At 57.4% G+C, this 10,677-nt stretch overlaps 1 protein-coding gene across 1 annotated transcript in view; it reads right to left on the bottom strand.

The window, feature by feature from the left end:
* Positions 1–10,677, bottom strand: part of FERRY3 (FERRY endosomal RAB5 effector complex subunit 3) — a 360,837-nt gene that overhangs the window by 155,952 nt on the left and 194,208 nt on the right. The window lies entirely within an intron of this gene.

The raw sequence follows: 10,677 nt of genomic DNA, 5'->3' as shown, positions 1-10,677 counted from the left end.
TAGTGATTTAGAAATCTAAACACTGAAGGTGGGGTAGAAAATAAACTACTGACCTGAGATACTGTGTTAAATACAGTGTAGCTGTATTTGGGATTTCATTTCTACCTGCCTCTTATCTAATTCCTACTTCTGATAACCTGTTCTTGTGGTTGTTGGGTTTAGATTTATTGATCAAATTATTAATCAAAAAATTACTTTTCTTTTTTAAGGTAGTTCCAAGATGAGCATTTGTTCTGCCTCATGGTACAGCTTTGCAATAAAAGATTTGCTTTCCCACCTCTTCTCCTACCCTATAGAGATGATTTTGGTAATGTAACAAAATAATGCAGTGCTCAGAGCATGCTTTGGTTTTCCCTAATTACAGGTAGCAGTTTTTTGCTTTTGAAGCTTTCTTTGACTGTACACATAAATTTATTACAAATAATTAGTGATTAAGATCAACTTTTTGGAGTTGTGATACACAAACAGCATCCAAACTTGCAGAAGAGATGCTCCTCCAGTGTCTGGGCTGCATATTCAGACATCAGAGGATGGATGCAGATGCTTCAATTAGGGCAGAGGAGTGTAAAGAGGTGTCGTTCTGTCCCCTCTCCTGGTTCCTCATTTGTAACAATTTGTGACATCAGCTACACTGCAGTAAGTGTGTCCTGGTTTTATGCATTGTTGCAAACCACTCCTAGATGAAAAAATACTATCTATCTATCTATGCTTTTGTGACAAGCTTCAAAGGGAGACTTGGCATTGGTCAGCAGTTGTGTTTTGTTGCATTTCTTCTTCCCTTAATTCCCTCTTCCCACCAGTCCACATCTTGCTTTCTCTAAAAACATCAGCAGCAGGGAGCCATGCAAGTTAAGCTTCCCTCTTAAAGTCCTGTAAGGACACTATACATATAAGGGAAGGGGAAAGAGGGTTATTTTTAATACTTTGTATTTCAGGGATTTTTTTTTGGATGGTTAAATTGAAAGAGCTAAAAAAATATTTAAACATCAGAACAAGGATTAATTCTGTGTCCTATACTCCCCTTCCCCAAGGAAGCTGTGAACGGAATCTTCTTGTGCTCTTGCTTTAATGCTGTCACTCTGGTCTGCTCCACATCAGTTTGTCCCACTGCTGGGAGAAGTAATTTCAGAGCCATCCAAGATATTTTTTAGAAGGATTTTGCAGTGCAAGAATGAGCTGAGTGACTCCCCAGCACAGGAGTCTGTGAGTGTTGGTGTACCTGCCTGTATTTTCACACTGCTGCTGTCCTGCTCGAGCCAGAGGAGTGCAGCTGTCGTCATGAATCAGGGCTGAAGCTGAAGGCCACCTAAAACAGGCTGTGCTTCTACAGAAGTCAGGACCTTTTGCATATCCATGCATATGAGACTGGATTCTCTTGATGAGTAATGGTGAAGCAGACCTGGATGGGTACAGAGCAGAAAAGTTGAGGCCATTGTTTGTTCTGCTGCTTGCAGTTTTACAGGCACTCAGCGGCACTGCCTTTGTCACCCTGCAAGATCAGCTGCATCTGTCAGTGATCACCTTTATTCTCCAGAGCTAGGGAAGGGACTGGGGTGCTCAGAGGAGTGGTTGGGAGGCTCAGCCTGGACAAAAGGAGGCTCAGGGGGGACCTTCTGGCTCTCCACAATTCCCTGACAGGAGGGGGCAGCCATGGGGGATTGGGCTCTGCTCCCAGGGAACAAGGGACAGGACAAGAGGGAATGGCCTCAAGCTGTGCCAGGAGAGACTCAGGTTGAACAGCAGGAAGAAATTCTTCACAGAAAGGCTGATTGGGCATCAGGTGGTGGGGTCCCCGTCCCTGGAGGTGTTTAAAGAAAGGCTGGACGTGGCGCTCAGTGCCTGGTTGATAAAGTGGTGCTTGGTCACAGGCTGGACTCAAGGATCTCAGAGGTCTTTCCAGCCTGAGTGATTCTGTGACTCTGTAATGAAAGGCTTCGTGCTCTGGCAGTCATTTGCAGCCTTTCTGGCACCTCACCCAGCCACCCCAGGCTCGTGTGCCCCCACCCCCTGGCTTTGGGTGTTCTGTCACAGCAGGAAGACAGACCATGACTGGAAACCCCAGACAGGGCATCAAGGCAGGGAAGGACTGATGGCTCACCAGCCTGGCCTGGAAACACAGACTGTAGGGGTTCAAAAGCCTCCAGATTTGAACTGGCTCTGCCAGGAATTGCTGGAGGGCTGACCAAGCAGAAACCTGCGAGGGGCATGGATGGGCAGAATCAAGGGCTGAGCATCAGCCTCCTGAGCTGAACCCTCATGGTCAGAAAACAGCCTCCACAAACTTGCCTGCTCATCCACTTCACAGGCTCTTGGTTGCTCCTAGTAGGACAGTATTAACTAAGTCCTTTCTCCCTCAGAAATTCGATTTCTCTGTCCTGTTTGCTCACTTTGCCTTCTCCTTATTTCCTGTCTGGAGTTACCTGTGCTCATGTCTCAGCAATCCTTTTTCCCAGTTAGGACACACTGGTTTCTGTAGCCTTTGACCTCGTGCTCTCAGCACTTGTGTCACCCACCCTTCTCTGCCTTGCTTCCTTCCCCTCAAGTGTCATTTGCCTTGCAGTTGCTTTTAGCATGATGAAGCCAGCTTGGTGGGTTTTCTTCCCTTCCTTACTGACATTAATACCACTTACTAATGCCAGTTGCACTTCTGTGCTCAGTTTCTTTTCATTTTCCAGGACAAATGTAAGAAGTTTGGGATCAACACCCCAGGTCAGTGTTTGAGGTTCCCAGTCTGCAGGCTTCAAGTAAAATATGCTTGTTTGAAAGGAGGGGTGAGGGGCCAGGGGCGCACACCCCCAAGGCTGGGGAAAATGGGGAGTGGGCAGAAATGTTAAGTAAGGCATTGATGAACTGAATCATTCGTATGTAGTTGCATAACTGAGTTTTGACTGCTGCTCTGATCAAATTGGTTGATAGAGGAGCTGATGCAGCAAATGAATAGCAAGTGGCTTTTTGCCTTGTCTCAGAGATTGCCCTCTCTGGATTGTTTTCCTAAGTTTTCTAAGTATCCATGGAAATACAGTTTAATACTTTTACCTCCCTCTGCTCTTGTGGAAGCTGTGACACTCCAGCTTTTGCAGGATGTTGCAGCAGGATCTGAGGACCTCTCCTGGATTGCAAGGGGTTCCTGCAGTCTGGGAGGTGGGTGCCCAGCAGCAGCAAAGGCAGCAGAGCTGCAGAACTGAACCAGCAGGCTGGGGTTTAACACACTCAGCCTAAGAGGTGATTTTCTTTTCAAATGAGACTTTTCAGGTGAAGGCATCTTACATGCACTGAAGTGAAAACTAAATAGACTGATCAAAAACACCAGGAAGAAATGCTCTCTTCTCTGACTCTTTTATTTCCCCACTTTTTTTTTTTTTTTTTTTGCATGAGCAGACCAGAATCCACAAAATTTTTTGTCGACATCAAGTCCTCATTTTGTGTTGGAAAAAGCTGCTGGATTCTGTGGGATTTGGGGTTTTTTTCTTGTTCTGTTTTTTCCTCATTATCTTCTTCACTATGTGCACAGGATGAATTACAGCCCATTTCCCAAATTGCTTCCAGTCTTCCTCCTCCACTGGTACAGGAGAGGAGAGATCCCTTCCCTAGGGATGAAGGGGGTCCAGAGCCATAGATAAAAGATGTCCAGAATGAGCTCAGAAATTCAGACTGGAGGAATGCAAGGAAGCTACACCAAAAAAGCATCCAGTAAAGTATCTTCAGGGAGATTCCTGCTCACATGAGACTATTCATGTTATGCAAAATCCAAGTTTTCACTAAAAAAGAATTTAAAAAAAGATCTCATAGTCATAGTTGAGGAAATAACTTAAAATGAATGTAACTAGGAATTCTGCCTGAGCCTCTTCAAAACATGCAGCAGCAAGGTTCATGTCCTGATTCCCACTGTTCCAGTGGTGCATTGATTCCCCCTCTGTGATGGCCACAACCAGGAGACCTCCACAGAGGGGTCCCACAGGAAAAGTGAGGTGAGATGTGGTGACCAACACACACACAGCAGCTGCCTCATTGGGTTTCCTCCCTTTTGTCTTTATTTGCCTCAGGATGGCCAGATGGAGGGTGATCTAAAGCTTCTTCCTCATCTCTCTGGCACAAGGCCCTCCAGGTAAGATGAAACAAGCTTTTGCCCTCTGGCCCCCACCACAGGAACACAGCCACTATGATTTCTCCTGACAGCAGAAGGGTGTCCTGGAAAGAAGGTCCATCAGTGGCACCTGGTATGATTTTTGGCAGGACCCACTTGCCCTCTCCAGCCATGGAATACAGCACTGTGTCCCCAGGTGGGTGACAGCCCCACCAAGGTAGAAATTCCAGGCAAAAGGTGGTGGAACAGCCACAGCATGGGGAAGCTGTGCCCGAGCCTGGGTGCCTGCAGGGAAAGGATCCCTGGATCCAGGGGTCAGACCCCACCACACCCACCCTGGGGACCAAGTGCTGTGGCTTGGGCTGCTGGGAGGGGCAGGAGGCTCTGGGGGGCCTGTCCTGCTCCAAAACCCAGTGGTCAGCCACAGGCAGGGGCTGCTGAGGTGAAACATGCTTTTTTCTGGAACATGCTTGGGAAAGTTTGTGGGCCTGCCAGTCTGCTGAGATGAGTAAACAGCGCTGGCTCACTATTTTAATTTGGGTTTGGGAGTGGCTTTGAGGCTTTAAAATAACTTCTGCAAAGCTTTTTGTCACAGCTACAGCATTCTGCTTCCTTCCCTCAATGTGTGAAGGTGCCGGGACTCTGTATAGGAAGCACATGTGATACACGGCTAAAGAGAGGAGCAAAACTCAGCAGGACTCCGTTCATAAAACATCAGCTTCCCCCAAACCTGAAAGAAGGAAATCCCTGTTCCCTGAACGGATGAAAGAGTGGAATGCTGGAAGGGTTTGGCTTGGAAGGGACCTTGAAAGCTCATCCTGCTCCACCCCTGCCATGGGGCAGGGACACCTCCCACTGTCCCAGCTTGCTCCAAGCCCTGTCCAGCCTGGCCTTGGACACTGCCAGGGTCGGGGCAGCCACAGCTTCTCGGGGCAGCCACAGCTTCTCTGGGCAGCCTGTGCCAGGGCCTCCCCACCCTCACAGGGAACAATTTCTTCTTAATACCCAATCTTAATTTTTTCCTTCAAAACAAGATGAATCAGAAAACTTCTTTGCTAAATTCTTGTGTTCTATCAAAAAAAATCCAAAACAATCAAAAAATACTAACAGGTGTCCTTTTCCCCCCTCCCTCCCAGCAATGTGGCACAAATTTCAGTGATGAGAAGAAGCTGGAAGAAGCTGGATTTCACACAGCGGAGGTTGTGGCTTTTGCACCAGAGAAGGAGCTGCTGAACATTAAATGCATCAGTGAAACCAAAGCTGACAAAATCCTGGTAAGGATGTTCTGGAACTTTAACCCATCCTGACCTTTTTCCTTCCCTCTCCCTGTCAGGCTGTACCTGCGGCAAGGCCGACGTGACACCAGGATCTGTAACACCTCTGACCCTCCGTGTCTTGCCAAGGCTGAAGCCGTGTTTGTTGTCAGTGCCGATAGAATGGGAGATGCTAAAGACCGAAAACTCCTTTTCTCCCCCTGGATCCCCAGTCCGTGTCCCGGAGAGGCTCCTTTCCTGCTGGCACCGCAGGGACGCTCCCGAGGCAGCGGGCGGAGGGAGCCGTGCGGCTCCGCGTGGGAAGCGCCGGGACGCGCCGAGCGCAGCCGGAGCTGTGGGAAGAGATCTCCCTCTGGGCTGCAGGCACAGGGCAGGGCCGGGAGCTTCCTGGGCAGCGTTCCCGCGGCAATTCCCTGCCGGTCTCCCTGGATCCCGCCCCGGACACGGTGCGGACAGTCTCGGTGGCACAGCTGGGAGCTCGGTGAATTGGAAGCAGAGCTGAAGGGTTTGTCCACCAAGAGAGGTGGTGATTTCTAGAGCAGAGCAGAGTGGTATTCCACACGGGGAATTTGGGATTTGGGATGGTCCCAATCCATAATCCATAATCTTCCTGTTCATTTTCTTTTGGATGCTGCAGCCTGATGGGCTGGGGGAGCTGCTCCTTTCCGTTACCATTTAATTTTCTGTATGTCATTAATTCTCTGTGGAAATCTGCTTTTAATAAAAGGCCCGGGAGGATACTGATGAGATCCCGCAGGTGTGTTCAGACCAAGGGTTGTTCTGGCTGGCAGAAGCTGCAGCAATCTCCCAGGAATCTCAGCCTGGATTTTCTTTTCTCCCGGTTCTCCCAATCCTCACTTTGGGGGTGCAGTGCAGCCCTGCCCTGTGTATCTCCTAGAAGAGTTTTGGGGTCAAAAGTGTTCTTTTATATTCTGCAGTATTTATAATTTGATTAAAAAGAATAAAACCGCATCAGTGTGGTTTGGACTGGTTCATTTGCATTGGTTAATTAAAGCAAATCGGTGAGAAGGGGTTTGAGCAGCCCTTGGTTGGAGCTGGCAGCTCTCTCTTCCTTTGTGTCTCTTCGTTCTCTGAATTTCTTTGAATTATTTCTTCAGCAGTTCCTGCAATCAAGATACACAGTGAGGAGAAACAGCGTTGCTGCCCTGCTGGATTGGGCAATCCAAGTCCAGTTCCTCAGAGGGATTGAGGGGACGGGGAGCTGAGCCTCAGGCTGGGATTTGGCAGCAGGAATTCAGTGAGGAGGGGAGAGGGGAGATCCCCCAAAACTGGTTAAAGCCAATTCTGCTGGCTTTGGGTGCCCCCACCCCGAAAAATGATCCTGGTTAAAGGGGACTTGAGGAAGCAGTGGGATGTGCTGGGGGAGCTGTGCTGGAACCCCCAAACCCTGGGCAGGGATGGTGAGCAGTGCCAGAGACACAGGAACGCTATGGAAGGGGGGACTGTCACCTCCACATTCCAGCTAGGAATGCTGGACAGTGTCAGCTCCATGGGGACACTATGGAAGGGCTCTGCTGGGATCCCCAGAATCCAGTCAGGAGTGCTGGGCACTGCCAGCTCTTTGGGACACTGCCTGATCCCGAGAGTTTTCCCATTATTTTCTGTCGTGCTCAGTACCTGACACTTCATTAGAGAGCCACAGGCTTAAAATGCCACGGGAGCAGCTGGAATCACAGGCAATCACACAGAAGCCGGTCCAGGATTGGAAATGAGCTGTTCCACAGATTTCTTCTTCCCAGAAGGTTTTTAATTTCAAGCAGAACACTGCCCGTGCCCCGACCCCCCGTCCCCCGATCCCATATCCTTTATTTTTGGGGTTTCTCCATGAGAATTATCTGCCTAGGCTGGATGAAAAGTTCAAAACAAATTCCCCGGCTCTGCGGGGACCGGCGGGGTCTGGGGGGTCCCGGAGCCCCGGCGGGGCCGCAGCCGGAGCAGGAGCGGCAGCGCCGGGCTCGGCCCCAGCGCCCGTCCCGCAGCGGCTCCTCCCGCCCGCGGCGAGCCCGGTCCCCATCCCAGCGCCAATCCCGCCCCGGTCCTCCGGCCCCGGGACCCCCGGCGACACGGGCAGGACCCGGACCCGAAGCCCCGGTCCCAGCGCCGGTGCCAGCCCCGGTTCGGCCCAGGTGTGAGGGGCGGGAACGCGAGCGATGGGCCCGGCCCCATCCCGGGCACGGCGGGGCTCCGTGAGGCGGGGCCCGGAATGGGCCCGGGCTGGGGCCGGGGCTCCGTGAGGCGGGGCCGGGGCTCAGGTGTGAGGGGCGGGGCCGGCTCAGGTGTGAGGGGCGGGGCCGGCTCAGGTGTGAGGGGCGGGGCCGGCTCAGGTGCGCGGGGCCCCAGGGCGGCTGCGCGGGGCGGGGCCGAGGGGATTTAAGCCCCGGTTATCGCCTCGGCCGCCATTTGCTCACTCAGAGCACGGTGCGGGCGGGAGCTCCCGTGCGGGCTCCGCAGGTGAGGCTCGGGGGCTTCGGCCTCCCCTCCTGTCCCCCTCTCTACCCCTCCTTCCTTCTCCCCGTATTCCCTTTCTTTCTCCCCCGTTCTCCCCCTTCCCTCTCGCCCCGAAACCCTTCCCTCCTCTCCCCCCAAACCCGACCCCCATACTCCTTCCTCTGCGGTCCCTACCCCGCTATCCCCTTCTATTCCCCTCTCCTCCTCCCCTGTCCACCCTCCCTCTTCCCCACCTGGCCTTTCCCTTCCCTCCTCACTCCCCCATCTCTGCTCTGTCCCCCGTCCTTCCCTCTCCCTCTTTCCCGCAGCCGCGGGGCTCGGGGTGCCGGAGAATAAAGCCCAGAGGGCCGGAGCCCGGCGCCCCCCGCCCTCGCTGAAGTCCCCACACGGGGCCGGAGCCGCTCGGCGGGTCCGCAGTGCTGTTCACACACAGCGCCGGCACTCCGGCTGCCACACATCACACTGGGGGGTCGGGGAGGGCCCCTCCTCCGGAGGGGGTCCTGGGGAGAGGGGTGTGGGTAGGTTAGGGGGGGACCCCCTCCTCCGGAGGGGGCGGGGGGGGGAGCGGGGTGGGTTAAGGGGCCCCCTCCGGAGGAGGGGGTCCCGGGGGGGTTGGAGGGGGTGTTAGGGAGGGCCCCCTCCGGAGGAGGGGGTCCCGGGGGGGGGGTCGGGGTGGGCCCCCTCCGGAGGAGGGGGTCCGGGCAGGGGGCGGGGCGGAGGGGGCCTTTCCCCCCCTCCAGGCCCCGCCCCCACCCCGGACCCCCTCCTCCGGACGGGCCCCGCTCCGGGCCCTCCCGGGGACCCCCTCCTCCGGACCGGGGCCCGGGGGGAGGGAGGGGTGGGGGGGAAGCAGAGGGGGTCACGTCACCGTGAGCGCACGTACAGAAACGGCCGGACAAACGAACAGCCCCTCCTGCCCCGGGCCACCCACCCCGCCCCCTTTCCCTCCCCCCGGGGGGCCCCGGTCCGGAGGAGGGGGTCCCCGGGAGGGCCCGGAGCGGGGCCCGTCCGGAGGAGGGGGTCCGGGGAGGGGGCTGGGCCTGGAGGGGGAAAAAAAAGACCCCCTCCGCCCCGCCCCCTGCCCGGACCCCCTCCTCCGGAGGGGGCCCACCCCGACCCCCCCCGGGACCCCCTCCTCCGGAGGGGGCCCTCCCTAACCCCCCCCCCCCCCCGGACCCCCTCCGGAGGAGGGGGCCCCTTAACCCACCCCCCCGCCCCCTCCGGAGGAGGGGGTCCCCCCTAAGCTACCCACACCCCTCTCCCCAGGTCCCCCTCCGGAGGAGGGGCCCTCCCTGACCCCCAGCCCCGACCCCCAGTGTGATGTCGGGAAAGCCGCAACCCCGGCAGTGTCGGGCGGTGTATTAGACCGGTATGGGGGGACCCGCCGAGCGGGTCCGGCCCCGTGTGGGGGGACTCCAGCGAGGGCGGGGGGCGCCGGGCTCCGGCCCTCTGGGCTTTATTCTCCGGCACCCCGAGCCCCGCGGCTGCGGGGAAAAGAGAGAGAGCGGGGGATGGAGAACGAGAATAGGGGAGCAGAGGGGGTGGTCGAGAGGAGAGTGACAAGGACGGAGGGCAGGTGGGGGGAGGTCGGGGTGTGCAGGGCACCAGGGGAGGGGGCTGGGCGAATGGCAGGGGGAGGAAGGAGGAGAAGGATTGAAGGCAGGTTGCGGGGAAAGAGGAGGATGGCGTGAGGGGGGAAGGCATCACGGAGAGGGGGACAGGAGGAACCGGGGTGAGGGGAGAAGGAAAAGTGGAGGAAGGAGGGAGAGGATTGAAGGCAACTGGGGGGAGACTGGGCGGGGGGGGAAGAGGAGCAGGGAGAAGGGGCAGGAGGAGCCGGGGTGGGGGAAGGAAGGGAGGAAGGAGAGGATGGAGGGGTGCGGTAGGGTTGGGGTATGTAGAGGGATGAGGAGTAGGGGGGATCCGGCTGGGGGGGAGGAAGGGGAGGGCTAGGGGGGAGAGGGAGGGGGGGGTGGGGGGGGGGGGAGGGTGTAGGGGGTGGGGAAGGGGAAGAAGGGAGGGGAGGAAGGAGAGGTATAGAGGAAAAGAAGTAGAGAAGCAAAGAAACGTAGAAGAAATAGAGAGGAAAAGAGACACAGAGCCCGGCCCGGCCGCAGCGAGCGCCGAGGAGCAAATGGCTCTGCCGGGCCCTCCCCGCGGTTTAAATCCCCTGGGCCCCGCCCCGCGCAGGCGCTCTGGGGCCCCGCGCACCTGTGCCGGCCCCGCCCCTCACACCTGTGCCGGCCCGGCCCCGCCCATAAATCCCGGCGGATCCGCGCCCGCTCCGCTCGGTGCGGTGGATGCGCGTCCCGGGGTGCGGCGGGACCGCCGCTCGGAGCTCGAGGCGCTGAGGTGGGGCCGGCACCGGGACCTGGGCCCGGAGATCTGGGCCCGGGTCCTGCCGGTGTCCGCTGGGGGTCCCGGGCGGAGCCGCTCGGCGGGCGGGGTGCGGGATTTGGGCTGGGGTGAGGACCGGGATCGCGGCGGGCGGGAGGAGCCGCTCCGGGACGGGCGCTGGGACCGAGCCCGGCGCTGCCGCTTTGCTCCTGCTTCGGCCGGTGCGGGGCTGGGGTCCGGTCCCGGCGCGGCCCGGGGAGCCGGGGTCGTGCCGGTGCCGGGCCCAGGAGTAGGGCGGCGGTTCCCCAGAGCGGCGCTGGATCGCGGCCGGGAGCGGGCGGGGCGCGGGCACCGCCCGTGCCGGCCCCGGGACCCTCCCGACGCCGCCGCTCCCTCAGCGCCGCCCGCGGCCCCGGCCCGTGGGGCGCCGCCTGGCGGACACGGAGCGGCGGCGCTCCCGCAGCGCCCCCCGGCGGCAGCAGCGCGCTCCGGCGCGGTCCCGGCCCCGCGGCG

Source organism: Anomalospiza imberbis, chromosome 5 (genome assembly GCF_031753505.1).
Source record: "Anomalospiza imberbis isolate Cuckoo-Finch-1a 21T00152 chromosome 5, ASM3175350v1, whole genome shotgun sequence".
Lineage (NCBI taxonomy): Eukaryota > Metazoa > Chordata > Aves > Passeriformes > Viduidae > Anomalospiza > Anomalospiza imberbis.
This window is presented reverse-complemented; position numbering and strand designations above follow the sequence as displayed.